Source organism: Perca fluviatilis, chromosome 7 (assembly GCF_010015445.1).
Source record: "Perca fluviatilis chromosome 7, GENO_Pfluv_1.0, whole genome shotgun sequence".
NCBI lineage: Eukaryota > Metazoa > Chordata > Actinopteri > Perciformes > Percidae > Perca > Perca fluviatilis.
In genome coordinates this window covers 34762364-34779734 of record NC_053118.1, presented here as the reverse complement: position 1 = coordinate 34779734, position 17371 = coordinate 34762364, and the positions used below count along the sequence as shown (strand labels likewise).

The window sequence follows — 17371 nt, the reverse complement described above, 5'->3', positions numbered from 1 at the left end:
CACCTCTCCAGCTACCAGTCCACCACCATACTTTGGTCCGTATGGGGACTTGAACCAGCAACTCTCTGGTTCCCAACCCAACTCCAACATATCTTAAAATATTATTATTATTATTATTTTACTTTTTTTGTCTTTTTACAAGTAGGCTTTAAATGATTTTCCTTATATTTATGTTTGTTTTTATGTATTTATTTTAGATGTGAGAAATAAGGGATATTTGATTGGTTGATTGATGTTCTTGTTAAATAAATACTGACTCTCTTGACTTCTCCTTCACTACTTTCAAATTTGAGCCAAAAAAAGAAAAAAAAATGACCATGCACGAAATATCCTAGCTTATACATTTTTCTGACGTAACATGACGTAGCCTCGCGCACATACGGCAGAGGTACCTATAAAATAGGATATGTATATATCTGCTACGTAAGCTTCTTCTCAAAACTCTCCGAACGTACGTGTACACGCGCTCCCCACTATCGTGCCTCGCGCCACACTGACAGACTGTATCCGTCACTTTACAGTACGTCACTCTGCCCCTCACTGTAAACTCCGTGTTCCTCCGCCGTGAACAGATAAAGTAGGGCGCATGTCCTCGCTCTTTAAAACATCCGGTGAAAGTAATAAGCTCGAGACCGCTCGGGCCTTCACAGTTTTAAATACGCATTTACAGCATGTGCAATCAAAACGAATAATTATGTTTTATTTATGCTAGTAACTGACTGAATACCAACTCGAGACACTGTTTTGCTGTGTAAATGTAGCCCACAACTTTTAATATTTCGCTACAAAGTGAAACAATGGTTATTACTCATTTATTATTTTTTATTTACGTTTCAAATGATTACGTAAGCTAAATATTTACCGTACAGACTGTTTTAATTAGGCTACTTGTATAGCCTAATAGGCTAAATGATGTAGCCTACCAAAATAAAACTGTAAAACAAAGTCTGATTTGTTGGATAATATGAAGAAGAAAAAAAAGAGAGAGAAAGTGGAGCCGGTTGCTCTCAAAACATGACAAGCGGAGGGATATAAACTCTTAACACATGATGTCGCCATCAGCCCTTCCTACTTCACAGCTTTACCTTCCACCAACTCCGCGCTGGCGATTCGATTGGTCGAAGCGGCGGGCACAGCGCGCTCCCATTGGCCAGGGTCCATGTCAATCGCAAAGCATTGCCACTCAGGATAGATTAGGCACCATTTGCCATAACTAAATAGTTACCTCGTACATCAAGTAGGAAGAATTGGTTTTAATTGGTATCCCACCGCGCTCGGCGGAGAGTTTAGCGCTAGCTAGCCGTTCGTCTTCGGCGAAACCTTCTGGTGAAACGCGAATGCAACAAAAGTGTGTCGTTGAAATCTCGTCGGCTCGTCAAACAGATGTGGATACACCGCTTCGGGTAAGTCTTGTGTGCACGCATTTCACGTTTGCTACATTTGTTGTTTTTGGTTGTTGCCTCTTCCTGTGTCCTGGGCATCACTGACAGCTGCGTGTCCAGCCACGTAACGTTAGCCTGTGTTATGTAGCCTATGGGTTTGGCTACGGAGTTGCTAACTGGCTCAGTGTTGTGGTTAGAACTCTAAAAGGGAAGCTCTGCACGGCGAAAAAAAAGCCTCCAGTCTCCCTGTGTGTTTCGTGTCAAGGACACGCGGTGCTTCACGTAGTGTTTTTTTGCTAAGTTAACCTCACTACCTCAGTTACAGCTTCGCTGACCCTTTCCGCTTCTCCTTGCACGTTATTAACTCCTAAAAACCTCCTGAAAAATACCACCCCCGGTGTGTTTTTGTTGAGCGTTGTGCGCAACAGTGATAGTGATAAGCCTGTACCACTCCATCAGGAGCCGTATCGGCAGCGTTAGGCTGGAATTGATGCGATATCTCTTCATTTCTGCAAATGGATTTTCATCTGTGGGAGAAGCACGTCTAACGTTAGTTTATTGGCAACTTTTATCGCGCCATCAATTTCGTTTACGCGTCAAATGACAGGTTTACATCGCAGAGAGAGAGAGAGAGAGAGAGAGAGAGAGAGTTATTTTTGCCTCAAGACAGCTGAAGTGATTGGTGAAATTGTGTTCTGTTTTTATAACAAAATAACCATATTGGTTGCGTTTCCTCATCTCCTTTAAGCTATTGTGCCAGACTGATCATTTTATGTCTCTTTCATGAGCCAATTTCCGACAATTGTGCTCTCATTGCTGTGCGTAATTGCTTTTCTCCCGGGAGAGAGTGCCATCAAACTTCTAATTTCCTCCTCCAACCCGGAAACCATTTTTTTTGGCTCGTGGAAGCAGCCCGTGTAATGATGGCATCAATAAAGCCGGATAAAGCTCCCCGTCAGGTTAGCTATGTTGGTAAACTATGGGAATGAGATATCCTCTTGTCAGTTTTTCCACATCCCAACGCTGGTTCGGCTGGATTTTAAATTTTTTGTTCCCCAGGTGACTGGGATTAGAGGGCAACGAGACAATGAGAATATGTCCCTGGGGAGAAGTCTGTCATGTCAGGAGGCGGGAGGAACTTTTATATATGAGATCGTTATCTAGTGCAACAGAGGGATGTGCTGCAACATGGACAGATGATAGGTTTCGGCAGCGCCTGCGTGTAAAGCCCAGGGTTTTGCCACAGAGGTGTCACAGGATCCCGAGGGATACGGTCCAGATATAAGGCTGCTGGGTGAGCGTCCCAGCAGTCAGAGGAGAGCAGATTAGTGGCGAGTCTTTGGCAGAAGGACACGGTGGCCTCAGAGGTTCAGTGTAACCACGGATAAGACAGGTAATATAGAGATGCAGGTGTAAACTGGGTGATGGGATGGACGATAAACCGGAGAGTCTCATTTCTGGCCGTGTGGTTGCAGGTTTGGGGCTATAAAACATGCCCTAAAGCTATAGGGCTGCACAATTAATCGCAATTTTATCAAAATCGAAATATGAACTAGTGCAGTATCGAAGCAGGGGGGGGGGTGCAATATTTGTTAAAGGCAAAATATGTGCCAAACCATTTTAAAATGAAGTATTGTGGTGCTGCAGAGACGTCCCGGCCTACAAATCCTATCCTACGGACTACAGAAAAAAATCTTTGTTTGGTACAGATCCTCGCAAAAAAAAAAAAAAAATCGCACTTCAATCATTTTTTTGTATTTTTCAGTGAAAATGAGAATAATGATACAAAAACCATCATTCCCTCCAATGTCGTGAATCCTATCGCCATCGCAACATCAGTCAAAATAATCACAATTAGATATTTTCCTCATATCGTGCAGCCCTACCTAACACACACACACACACACACACACACACACACACACACACACACACACACACACACACACACACACACACACACACACACCGTGCAGAATTCCTCCTGAATCTCTCAGTTCGAGTTCGCTTTGGATGAGCTGTAGCTACAAATACCCCAAACTGTAAATATTAATGGAGGAATTTACAAGATTCCCACGTTTAGGGCTGTCCTTGAATGAATAAATTCTTAGTCGACTAACGCTCGTCTGCTTTTGTCGACCAATCGATGAGTTGATTTAATTGACCGATCTGTAAAACTCTTGCAAAGAATCATGCAAAAGCAGCACGTAAAATCTTGTGTTCACCAGAGATGCACTCATAAGTTTACTGGAAATGAATAATCCAGCCTGAAAAAGCATTAAGAAAATGATAAGTCCTAATTGGCTAAAGAAATGTTAAGCGTGATTTATGCTTCTGTGTAAAAATCTACGTACGTGGAGACACGGACAAGCCTGAAAAATGTAACTATATGTCGCTCGGCCGTGGCTTGGTAGCGTTGCACACTTTGTTTCTCTCACTAGGACTCCAGAGTCGTTCCGAAGCTAATTGCCGTCGTTCTCTCACTCGCTCTACCACACACTCAGAATTCAGAATCAGCTTTATTGGCCAGGTTTGCGTAAACAACCAAGGAATTTGACTCTGGTTAATCTTCGCTCTTAAAGTACAACACTCACTTAACATTAGAGCTGGGCAATATATCGATATCATGATATGAGACTAGATATCGTCTTAGATTTTGGATATCGTAATATAGCATAGGTGTTGTCTTTTCCTGGTTTTAAAGGCTGCATTACAGTAAAGTGATGTCATTTTCTGAACTTACCAGGCTGTTGTAACTGTTCTATTATTTGCCTTTACTCACTTATTTATTATATCCACATAACTGATGATTATGTATCAAAAATCTCATTGTGTAAATATTTTGTGAAAGCACCAATAGTCAACACTACAATATCGTTTCGATATCGAGGTATTTGGTCAAAAATATCGTGATATTTGATTTTCTCCATATCGCCCAGCCCTACTTAAGATATAAAGAATAAAAACAGACAGGACCGTAAGAAATATTTAAAAAATACTGTTAAGTATACAGAATAACAATACAATAGAATTTCCAAAAATTATACAATAAAAATTGAAGAGAGGGAAGGAATCGTGCAATATCAGTATAGTCTGAGATTTAAGATTTAAATATAAATACAGTGCAAGGCAGTTCAGTGCAATGGTAAACTATTAATAACAATATTGTAATTGTAAGATTGAAATAAACATGAGGTAGATGAGCAGAACAGTGTCGATTGACTTTGTTCAGTGTAAGGGTGGGGGCTGTTTCTGACTCACAGCCCTACCTATGAAAGATAAACCTGTCTTACCAGGCCCAATTACAAAGTGAGGCTGCATCCCAGAACGTTCCAGATTCGACCGACTCGTCTCGTAGAGTCAGAGCCGGGTCCAGAGAGCGCTAGGCTAGCCAACATCTTCCTTCTTTCATCCCTCTGCTCTCCTTTTTGGTTTAGAGCTCAACGGCTTCAAACTGATGCTGTTTGAAAGTTAGCTGCTGTTTGAAGCGACCAGCACTCAGAAGTTGACACCAACGGTAGAGCTGCAAAGATGAACTGATTAGTTGTCAACTATGAAGATCAATCGCCAACTACTTTGATAATTGATTAATCAGTTGGAGTCATTTTATATGAAAAACAAGGAAGAATTCTCTGATTGCAGCTGTGTTAAATGTGAATATTGTTCTAGTTTCTTCTCTCCTGTGTGACGGTAAACTGAATATCTTTGAGTTGTGGACCAAAACAAGACATTTGAGGACGATTTTACCATATTCAGACATTTTATAGACCAAACAGCCAATCGAGAAAATAATTGACAGCTTAATCAGTTAGTTGCAGCCCTTACTAACAGTACTCACCATGGAGACAGGTTAATTTAGTGTTGTCTGAGGTGTGAGCGTGCGGGGGATAAGGCTGACAAATGGAAATAAATGCTCTGTTGTTTCTGACGTTTTCAAGATGTCGAAGAAGCTCTGACACCTTACACAAACCTATCACCTTATCTTATCCTTCCTCCCACTGGGAGGTGTGACAATGAAGACTCTCTCGTATTGCGGCCTCAACTCTGGCGTTATTTAGGGCCTATATCGCCATCATCATCTCCATCTACCGTTGAGCATCTCTTTGCAGCATGGAAGAACTGTTGATGTTGCATCTTGCATTTTTTTTAGATGATCTGAATCTTCTCCCGCTACATCCCATTCATGCAGCAGAGTCTCTCTGAAGTCTCTGGAGGGCTCTCCCCTTCACTCGCGCACTCGCACGGCAACACAGTCCAAAAAACGGAACAAAATATTGTAACCGGACTTGTTCTGTGGAAAAGGGGCTTAAGCTGCAGCGAAACTGACGGGCTCAGCTCCAGTAATGGGCTTTTGTGTTCCCTGAGACGCCGTGACTGCAGGCGAAGCTGCACGCCGCTCTCGTCGACGGAGCAAAGCTCCCTGCCGGGACAAAAACTTTTAAAGGAGGCAGTTTTTATAGTGAAAATAATCCGGGAATTAATTCTCCTGAGCATCCGTCAGAATTCACAGCGTCAGAGTTTGTGAGGAGACACGACTAGGGTTTGTGTTTTATCCGCCATGTGCTCCATCGTGTGCTCTGTTGGCTCCAGTCAAAACACAGCGGAGAGAAAAAACCAAAAAAAACCCAACCCCCCTTCCCCTCCTCTCCCTCCTTGCTTCTGTTAATTCGAGGAAGTACAATCATTCTCTCCTGCTGCTGCTTCCTGCTGAATTGCAAACACAGGCTGCCGTGCACAGACATTACAGAGAGCGTCAGGGACTGTCAGAGGCACGATGAAGGGACGGAGTGGGCCTGAGTGCACAGCCTTGGGGCTGCTCGATTACGATTAATAAAATCATAATCACAATTATTTTGGCCAATATTGAAATCATGCGTATATAACACGATTACTCCTTCACTTGAAAAAGATGTTGCATTTATTGGACTTAATAAGCGTTTACTTACCAAATGTAATGTGCAAAAATTATAGTTTTTCTCGATGACATTGTTTCTTTTGCGATCGCATGGAGCCGAAATGGAAATCGCCATTAATTTCATCAATTGCACGGCCGTGTACTTCCATGTGTGTAACAGCATATACAAGTGTGCATATGCATGTGTGCCTGGATGTACTAACTATCTATAATGGCAATAGTGTTCAGGCTGCAACTAACAGTTATTTGTATTGTCAGTAGTCCATAGTTAGTGTATTAGCAACCGTAGGTGGCGGTTCGCACACCCCCAGTTTGGAGAAAGCAGGCAGGAGTACCGAAATTGGCAAAATTGGCCAAAAGTGACATTCGAAAAATATTCCAGAAACTCGTAACAAAACATAAAAAGATTTCCCTAACATTAGTTATTTGTTCTTATTTAGGAGTCCTCACTAAAATACTATAATAATGCAGTTTAAAAATAAACTTGTTTGTTTTATTGTCAAAACAGAACAGAGGAAAATCTAAATATATTAAAGTTCTGATGAATAAAATGTATAAAAATACAAACTTAAGCTATGAAACTTAAAGGGTTAAACACGAGTGCTGCCAACAGGGAGGTTGTAGAGCGCCCTCTGGTGGACAAACTGTGCAACGCCAACGCTCATAACATGGTTGAAGGGGGTTTCGTCCGTCTTTATTTAATTATTTACACAGATAGTTGGGAAAATGCCTAATATCGGGCTCTAATTCAAATTTCTATTTTAGCGTATTATGTCCATTAAAGGGCAAACTAATTTCTTCGGATCTTGCCGTTTTCAGCGTGTAGCTTGCTAGCTCCGAAGGCGGTTGTTTCATCCTGGAAATATACTCCCGTTCATCCAGACTAATCAAACGAAAGAGCAAGTGAGCAGCGACCCTTTAATTCCCTGAGCGATTTTTCCAGAGCTCCCCCATTAGTCGAGACCCTTGAGACTCGGACAGTGGATCCCTTCGATGTGCGCTGTAATTTTAAACTGGAGTCTAATTTTCCCTGATCAATTTGTTTGTCGGCCAGGCTAAGCATTGATTGGCTTTAACCACTGCCACAGGCCAGGCTGCATTAGTCGGTCAGAGCAGAAACTGACATCACTGTGGAGGGTAAACGTTCGTCTTATATTTTAACACCAAGGGAAGTGCACAGAAAGGAAGGTAAGCTAGTGAGTTTTAGGGTGTGTGTCCCATCGCCTAGTAGTTCCCCGCAAAGTGGACTGCACAGGGTGTTTGGCCATGTCAAGTAAGACCCCAAACCGTAGGGAGCAGAAATGATCAGTTCAAAGGGATCAGAGTAGGGAAGAACCATAGACGGTATATAAGAATGGACCAACAGATCCCGTGTCTCTGGACGAAGACCAGTGAAGGATATTAGAAGCACTTTTCCGGTGCTGGCTGAGCGTTACTGAGCAGCCTCCAACTGAGAGAGACGATGTAAACGTGGCATGCAAGTTGGAAGTCTTCTGGTAGCTGTGCCAAGAGAAATCTCAATCCTTTCCAATCTTATGGAGACGGAGAGCGTAGGTATATGTAAGGAGATAACATAGGCACAGGCAAACTAAAATGCTAGCTCATGTAAGTCCAAACTGCCTGCGAGCTTCTCCTGTCCTGTACGGTAATTCGCGTGGTTATGACACAATCGTTAGCCTATTTTTACAAAAACGTCTGCTACAGAGCCATAACGTGAGATACAAGGTAATGAAGCCTTTTATACATTGTCGTGTTTCTCTAGAAATAAACAATGGACAAATAGAGTCTATAAACGCTTCAGATGTAAAGTTATTCGCTGTCAAAATGAATGGCAGTCAGTGGAATGCTAACGGGAGGTGATGGCTTGTTAGCATCAAAATGGCGCCATAGGAGCTACGCGTTGTGGCGAGACACTTACCCCCTTGGCAAGAACCGAACAATGGTTTCATCAATTCGCCGGAAGTTAACAAGCAAGATTACCCATCAGTCTTTGCAGCTCGCTGGAATGACATTGCATGGCATCTACTCAATGAATCAAATCACATGTATTCACATGTAACATACATTTCAGTTGAAAACATTTTGTAATGGTATCAGTTTGTGTTTCAGTATATGATTTCAGTAGTGTGACCCTGTGCAGGGTGTTTTAAATGGAGGGATTTTTGTCCATGGAAGTTCACTTAACCGACATTCCCTAAACAGGGATCAGGGGGTATACTGTCCATTTACACTGTGGAGCAGAACGCAGCTTCAGTGCTGAATAGAGATTGCACTGCTGTAGCTGCTGTGTTGTGGAGGGCGAGTGCCCTGCCACCTCATTGATTTGGCTGTTTACCTTTTCATCTTCAGCCTTGTACAATAGATTGGCTTTAGTGGACGTGTATCTTCTGCACGCTCCCCTGCCGCTGACCCACGCTTTCATCCCAGAAAAACCCTTTGTGTGAGCCGGGTTAGACGGGCATGCCCCGTTCACTGCTCTTAAACTAAAAGCCTCACACCACGAGCCGTGCTCCCTTTTTTAAGAAAAATATTTTTATTTGAACGGACGGAGCATTTCAGCAGAAAGGAGCAATTACTACCTGCCCTGGTCTTGTTGCTTTTTCATGGCCTCTTTTGTGCGCCGATTCCAGTGCCGATTTTGTCCACGGCTGTTCCCACGCTGAGCGAGGAGAACAGGAAGAACTCAGGCGCGCAGCAGGCCTCTGCCTTCTGCTATTATGGCTATGATTCAATCATCGCAGGGCAGCACTTTACCCCAGCACAGAGAGAGAGAGAGAGAGAGAGGGGGAAAGAAATGTCCTCACTCTTTCTCCGTTAATGGAACTTAAAGCCAAAGGTGTTTTTGCACAAAAGAGGAGACCATCAGCCACTAACCGCTAGAAAAGTCTTGTACGTTCAGAAAATGACATCACTTCACTGTAATGCAGCCTTTAAATCCAGGAAGAAAAAAAAATTTATTATTTTTTTTTCTTAAAGATTTTTATTGGACAGCTGAAGACATGAACGGGGAGAGAGAGTGAGAGAGAGGGGAGAATGACATGCAGCAAAGGGCCGCAGGGCGGAGTCAAACCTGCGGCCGCTACGTCGAGGAGTAAACCTCCTATATATGGGCGCCTGCTCTACCAGGGAAGCTACCCAGGCGCCCGCAATATCCAAAATCTAAGACGATCTCTACTCTCATGTCAAGATAGCGATATATCGAAATATTGCCCAGCCCTACTTCCACTTGGTACATGTAGGGTTGGGCATCGTTTGGATTTGAACGATTCTGATTCCAGTTCCGATTCTTCCTTTCGATTCCGGTTCTTATCGATTCCGATTCTTTGAGGGTTGAGTTGAAACGGGTCACATGCTTATTTTCACAAATAAGAGGAAAGTTGTATTTTGATTTAATGGTGGGTTGCAGTTTGACGGGGCTTTTTCAGCGTTAAATAAAGCCACACTAGAGCTACGCTTACCGTGCTCCAAGGCTGCAACACAACAAGAGCCTGGCCGCTACGGAAACCAAAACTTGCGCATATTAAATTGGGAACCCATGATCAGATTTGAAACCAAATCCTCCAAACGATTCCAATAAAGAAACGATTCAACTGGAATGGTTACTTTTGAAAAAATTCTAAGTAGGAATTGGTTCTCGATGCCCAATCCTAGGTACGTGCACGTAGAAGTAGAACTCTAGTACTGAACCTGAATGAATGCTTGATCAGATTTGTAATCTAGTTTACTAATTTTGTAATTGAATATTTCCTCATATAGATCGTTTTGCAAATTTTTATTGAGGTTGCTTGGCTGCTTTGTGACAACAAAGCATTCATGTATTTGCTAAGTATGGCTTATTTCTTTTTAAATGGAACAAATCTTTCCTTCAATCCAAAGCATCAAAATAAATATTTGTGCCAAACCTCAGGTATTGTATTTGCAAATCTTAGTCAAAAATGTCATTCATTAATTCATTCATCAAAATCATTCATAACATTTTTTTTTTAGCAGAAATGCCATAAATTTAAATATGTCATCTTAGTCATATGTGAAGTAAATGTTATTTGTGTATTTTAAATGGAAAGAAATTATGAATTTGAAGAAAACCCCTGTTGGACATTTTTCACTATTTGATGACATTTTTAAACCAGACAATCAACGTTTCATTTTTATTTTTCGAGAAAACAACGTGCAAATTCATTGATAATGAAAAGAATAATTAGTCGCAGCCCTAAAAGAAGTTCCCGGCTGAACCTGCGTCGTGTAATTGTGTCCCCCGTTGGGAGCCATTTGCCAACTTGTCCTCCCTGCTTTGACCCTCGGGGCCCGAAGTGAAGCATTATGGGTCTAGAGGAGCCGCGGCCGCAGGACAACAAACCGCCTTACTTACACAGGACTAATCCCTGTCCTCCAGCAAGCCCTTAATTGAGCCATCATCAGCTGCCAATCTACGGGTTAAACATCAATTAAGGTAATGAGTACATAGAAAGGATGGAAGGGGTGGGGGGTGGTCTTCAGTCTGGACGTCAGGGAGGTGACGCAGCCCCCCCTGTGAAGTGGTAGCTTAGCGAGCGGTGGAGTGCTGCAGGACGGAGGCTACTTCAAAGAGCCTGATGGCGGTTGGGGGGTTGCTGTTAGTTTAGCTGTGTTTGTGTTGGACACCAATGATCTCGCTGGGTGATCCTCTGTCAGATAGTCCTCGAAAGTCTTCAGCTGATGTTGAACCTTCACAGCTGTTCTACCTCCTTCTGCCTGTGTAGCCTACCAGGGTTTTTCCTGCATAGAGGAATTTTAGCCCCTGTACCCCCCTTACACTGTGTAGTGTTTGAAGTATTTTATTAGCTACAATCAATGTCTTCATTCATAAATATGTCCTTGTTGGTGTAAAATGACCTCTGCCAATGATCTGGCTTATCCTCCTGGCTTAATATACATTTTTGTTTATCAAATTGTCAGAAATAACAGGTAAATGCATAGGTTTCTGTTGGATAAGGTAACACAGACTCATTGCCTTTACTGTATTGTCATGCATACTTATGTGCATAGCCCCCAAAGGCTCATTCTGAGGAAAAAACCCGTGATATCTTCATATAAATATATATACGGCATACACCACATTGGGTGTCTGGTAGTTTTGATTCCTTTATGAGACTCTGTGATGTGTTTTTTGATTAATCTCGTTTTGTTTGAAATAAAACCGAAAAATGAATACCTGCAGGTAGCAGGGAGACATAGAAAACGAGCGCCAGTGACTGAAGCCTCAAACCCGTCAAAAGAAAAATCCCCAAAAACACGAACTCCGCCCACGCCGTTGGATTGACGTGATCTCTGGCAGCGCAGAGAAGCAGCAGTTCAGCGCTTAGCAACAATTAAAATGCAATCTTGTAGATTACCACTTGCCAATTTCAATTTTGAAGTACCTGTGTCCTTGCCAAACGCTGTAAAACAAATCGCTGATTGAGGCTTAAAAGCATTTAGTGCAAACCCATCCCATTTGTCTGTAAGGAGGGATGTGTTGAGGAATGTCATCCGTCCCCTGAGAGAGTTGCTAAAGTTGGTTTATCTAAATAAGTCCGTGAGGGTCTGATAGGGAATCGTCAGACAGCCTCTGGTATGTTTATGTTTTGGGTGGAATGGCAGAAACCACCATTTGATAATATTCAACTTTCTAGTTATTTGAGCTCCTCATTAGAGCTTCTCCTTTGGGGTTTTTGATGCTGCAATGTACTGAAATGTCTGCTGGTGCTCACTTTGACTACAGTGCATTCAGAGAAATTGTCTCCGTATCGTAAGGGGTCAGTAAGATGTCAAACATGTCTGCGCGTATCCATTCGGTACACTTTTGCCATGTTAAATTCAATGTTCAATAAGTAAAAAACGCAGATGATTCAATCTTAAAATGCATAACTATTTCATAAGGAGAGCTCCTAAGATGACTCGTTGATTTAATAGAATCCCAAAATGTGTTTCACTTTCATGTCTGCAGTCATTTTATTTCATTTTATTTATTTTTTTATCAACTTGTTCAGACAGCTGCCATACCTTCACGTTTGAACGAAACGCTGAAGTTAAAGCTTTAGCAAAATGTCAATTGTTGATTGAGATGTTTGGCCTTATGGATTTTAAAACATACATTTGATGATAAATACTTGAGTGTCTTGAAATCCCAGCCATTCCAAAACCAGAACCCTGACCACAAAGTCTTTATGTATATTGAGTTTATAGCTGAGTTTAATTTAGCAACACAAGCAACCCTCTGTCACTAGGGTACCTACAGTAATATCTTTTAGTCGTTTTTGTCGAACCTGACACCCCAGATGTTTCGCAATAAATCAATTAATCGCATGATAAATAAAAATGAGCTCGATCATTTTTAAATGGAAATTATCGCGGCCGGAAAAATGTCCATTTTATTCATTGTTTTTGATTGTGTTTTGATTTTTATTCCAGACGAGAGACGACTCTCTCCAGTGTTTTGAATTTGTACTGCAGTTACTATTTTAAACGCTAGCTGTTATGTTAGATATTGCACCTTTTTTAAAGTGGTTACAGCGCGGTGGCTCGGTTGGAAATTTGGACAGTGTCATATTTTCAAATCTCTAGTTAGCTTTTAGCGCTTAACTTAATGTAGGGACCTATGAAATCTTCTATTCTTCTAGCTTCTTTAAATTCCCATTTTCACGATTCCGTCCATGATTCTGTTATTACGGAAACTATTTGTTTCCCTGCAGGTTGTTAATTCATGCAGCATTTTGGTCCAAAAGATGTATAGATGTGTGTGTGTGTGTGTGTGTGTGTGTGTGTGTGTGTGTGTGTGTGTGTGTGTGTGTGTGTGTGTGTGTGTGTGTGTGTGTGTGTGTGTGTGTGTGTGTGTGTGTGTGTGTGTGTGTGTATGTGTGTGTGTGTGTGTGTATGCATATATATAGATGTGTGTGTGTGTGTGTGTGTGTATGCATATATATAGATGTGTGTGTGTGTGTGTGTGTGTATGTATATATATATGTGTGTGTGTGTGTGTGTATGCATATATATATGTGTGTGTGTGTATGCATATATATATGTGTGTGTGTATGTATGTGTATGTATGATGTGTTGTGTGTATGTTTTGTATGTATGTATGTATGTATGTATGTATGTATGTATGTATGTATGTATGTATGTATGTATATATGTATATATGTATATATGTATGTATGCATGTATGTATGCATACATACATACACACTTTTTTTTTAATGGACAGGTGAGAGAGGGGGGACGGGGGACATGCATGAAATTGTCACAGGTCGGAGTCGAACCCTGGACATCTGCGTCGAGGCATAAACCTCTAAATATATGTGCGCCTGCTGTACCCACTGATCCAACCCGGCCACCGAAAGTTTGCTCGTGAGCTGGCACTTGATCCTTCTCTGTTTGTTTTAATCAGTGAAACGTGATGTGAGACATTAGGACGTCGTGTCGCTACGCAGGCGACCTGATATGTTATGGCTTTTCTGGACGAGTGGCGACCGCAGGTCTCCGCTTTCAGCACGGCACGCCGCCACCGAGCTTAAAGGGAAAGTTGGATCCCCAAAGCGTGTTTGCTGGAGTACGACTGACGACCCGGGCCTTAAACTATAATCAGAGCAGTTCCTCTCTGCTCTGTCCTCAGATGATGGATTCTGGGGAAGTAGGGCAGCAGGGTGGCCCAGACTTGGAATCTAAAAGGTCACAGGATTGTAAGCTGAGTGTTCGGCAAAGGTGCCCTTCAGCTAGATGCTGAACTCCAACTGGCACAACAAACACATTGCGAAAGACTCTTCGATTATTTTAGTTAGTTGAAAGATAATATCAGTAGAAAACTACACTTTAAAATGTAACTGTCATTCTTTTAGCAATGCTGCCTCTTATATTCAATTGAATGTTCAATTTGTCCAATAAAAAAAAAAAGTTGGAAATGATTTCTTTCATATGTTTTAAATTCAACAAGCAATTATTTGTATTTCAGCAGAATACTGAAAGCAGCAGAAAGACAGAACGAAGTACTCTTTAAAGTCATATTGTCATCCACACACACACACACACACACACACACACGCACACACACGCACACACACACACGCACCACTCAGTGATTTGTGATTTCAGTGATGATTTCATTGTGGAATCATTTCCATTTTGTATGTTGAACATTAGTCACAGGGCTCACCAGGTTGCTTCACACGGCTCGCAGCAGTTCTTTCCATGAAGATCTGTTGCATAAAATGTAAAACGGAAACGAGGAACCTGTGTGGTAAATCCCTGCTCAGTTGTTGGTTTTTGCTAAAAATACCCAGTTCAGGGCACTAAATTTATCCGCTCCGCCTCAGAAAGAAAATTGCTGGAAATAACCAGCTTTGGAGCCAAAATGGAAATCTGTGCTGACCTCAATTTGGCCATGAGGAAGAAAACCGAAGAGCAAATGAAAACACTGAATGCACGTAACATTTATTTTGATCAGGGATTATGGAATCCGTAGGACTTTTTATTACGTTTCATCTCCGGGTGTCTGCGCTGTTCTGTGATCTCTCTCTCTCTCTCTCTCTCTCTCTCTCCTCTCTCTCTCTCTCTCTCTCTCTTTCCACCCCTTTTGCTGAGATTTTTTTTCTATTACTCTTTCTCTTCCGCCAAAGAGGTTATCTGATGCAAAGCTGGCCTAATGGACATTGTATCGGGCGTGTGGTGGGATCAGAAGCCAGTGGTCCTGGATCAAGACCCGACCTCCAGCTTCTATGTAGGTTAACTGCAACTTAAACCCAACACAATTTGCAGGATTAACCTTAAACAACAGGAGCTTGACCGGCAAGTGGCGGCGCTCTCAGGGCTGCAGTTGGCGCTCCAAAAAAAAACCCCGGCCTGGCTTGACCTTGACTTGGCCACGGCGTCAAAATCCACTTAAATTCAATTTGAATCCATTTAGTTTAGCTTCTGGCAACCTTCAGCAGTATGGCCTTTTTTATTAAAAATTCCATTACATTCTCAATAGAGTGAAAAGAAGAAAAGGGATAAACCAAATGAACAGCACTGAAAGTAAAATACTTAAGTCTTTTTTTGGTTATTACTCCTATATAAATACAATTTCTGTCATATTTATACTGTTAAAGGTTTCCACGCAGAGCTTTCGCCATATACATAAGTGGCCTGAAGTTTATACTTGTGCATTTGTGTGTGCGTCAATCTCTTTACGAGAATAGCAGTGCGTGCGTGCGTGTGTGTGTGTGTGTGTGTGTGTGCGTGGAGAGTGTGTGGTAGAGAGTGACAGCGATTAGCTTCGGAGCCAGTAGCGAGTCTAGAGTCCTAGTGGGAGGAACAAAGTGTCTCTGTGTCCCTGTTGTTTCTGACCACGGTGGGAAATCTGGAGCAGGAGAAGTTAACCCTCTCCTTGATTTCATGTTGTTTACGCCGCGGCGCCTAGCTGCATTTTTCGAGAGGTGAACGTCAGGCGTCAAGTTCAAGAATAAAATCCCGCTTAACACAGATGTACGTTAGGGATGCTGATTTATTTTTTATTTTATTTTTTTTAGGGATAGCCGACCCTTATTAAGCGTTAACCGATAAGCGGGCAACGGACTCCCAGTTCACCCGCCGGGAGGCTCGGACGTACTTTCCGCCTTTCCGGGGACGGCTTTTGGATGTGCACCGGTATCCGTGCATTGTCGTGGACACAAGCAGCCACTTTTCTTGAAACTGACACAAAGTCCACAGCGGCCCGCGGCGGAGCCCATCTCTGCCGCATCCACCTGCGAGGCTGTCAGCGTGGCGTACTCTGTGTAGGACGGCCGATTTACCCCGCCAGTCCTCATCGATATATTTTGCACGTGTCCCAGAGCTCTCTGCTGTGAGAGCCACCAGGCAGAAAAAGAGCAGCTTAGAACGCACCTTGCAATTGCAAAGTTAGCACTAGCAAGTTAATTAGCAGTTAAGAAATACATTGTATAGCCTGTTATTCTTTTATCATGCAAAACCAGTTTTAAATTTTTTTTATTATGCGTGCGTGGCATTTCATAACTCCAAAATTAATATTTCATAACAGCTGGAATTAAAAGGTTATACTGATGTTGCCAGGAGGATTACTGAGAGTCACAATCAACAACGGCCGGTTATAGACTGCATTAAATTCAGCTTGGATTAAAGGGTAACTTCATTTATTTATTTATTTTTAAACCTGGATCATATGGATCATATTTTTTATTTATTTTTTTTAAGATAACTTTTTTGGCTTTTATTGCCTTTATTGATAGGACAGATAAAGTAAGGGAAGTGGGAGAGACAGGTGCATGACATGCAGCAAAGGGTCACAGGTCGGAACCGAACCCGCGGCCGCTGCGACATTGACCGAGCCTCTGTACATGGAGCGCACGCTCAGCCTTGTGAGCTAACCAGGCGCCCCGTGTTTTCCTATGTTTTTGTGTCCAAGTGACTGACTGGATCAACGATCTCTGACATTGGTCCAGTATTAAGCGAGATTAAGAGAAACAAGCTGCAGTGTAGCGTTAATGGGCAGTTACGCACCTTCAATTTCCATCCACAAGAAGTGGATGGACAGTAATTTTATCATCGTAAAAAACTAAATAAAACTATCAAAAGCCGTCTTGGTTCGTCTTCCCACTGTTCCAACAATCACCGCTCGTGATTTGGTCGAAATAAACCCTTAATTCACCCATTTACATATAAAAATATGCTGGCTCTTTACACGCTAGAAGTATTTGTTTATTGGGTTCGCCTGGGTAGCTCACCTGGTAGAGCGTGCGCCCCATTTACAGAGGCTCAGTCCTCGCCGCAGCGGCCGTGGCTTCAATTGTGACCTGCGGCCCTTTGCTGCATGTCATTTCCCCTCTCTCTCCCCTTTCATGCCTATGCTGTCAAAATAAAGGCCTAAAATGCCTAAAAAAAAAAGTATTTTTTAATGTATATGGAGTCTGATGGGTTTAGCGTTGGTGATTTCTGGTTAAACAAAAAGGATCTTACTCTTTAACAAGAAGATCTGCATCTGTAGGGATCCTTTCCATAATGTTGTCACTCACTGGAGGTCTATCTGCTGTTGTTGCCTGGAGGCTCAGAGAACAATGCATCACAA

The 17371-nt window shown here is 42.3% G+C and overlaps 1 protein-coding gene across 8 annotated transcripts in view; it reads left to right on the top strand.

Annotated features, from left to right (window-relative positions):
• The first annotated feature begins 1129 nt into the window (after positions 1–1129).
• The window catches only part of mef2d (myocyte enhancer factor 2d), a 143865-nt gene continuing 127623 nt past the window's right edge, over positions 1130–17371 (top strand). For 2 of the 8 annotated variants that reach the window (XM_039804962.1, XM_039804955.1), the window contains exon 1: positions 1131–1403. The gene's annotated coding sequence lies outside the window, so the exon portion shown is untranslated. Of the gene's footprint in view, positions 1404–17371 lie in introns of all 8 variants that reach the window. The other 6 variants (XM_039804959.1, XM_039804960.1, XM_039804961.1 and 3 more) reach the window with 6 other exon arrangements.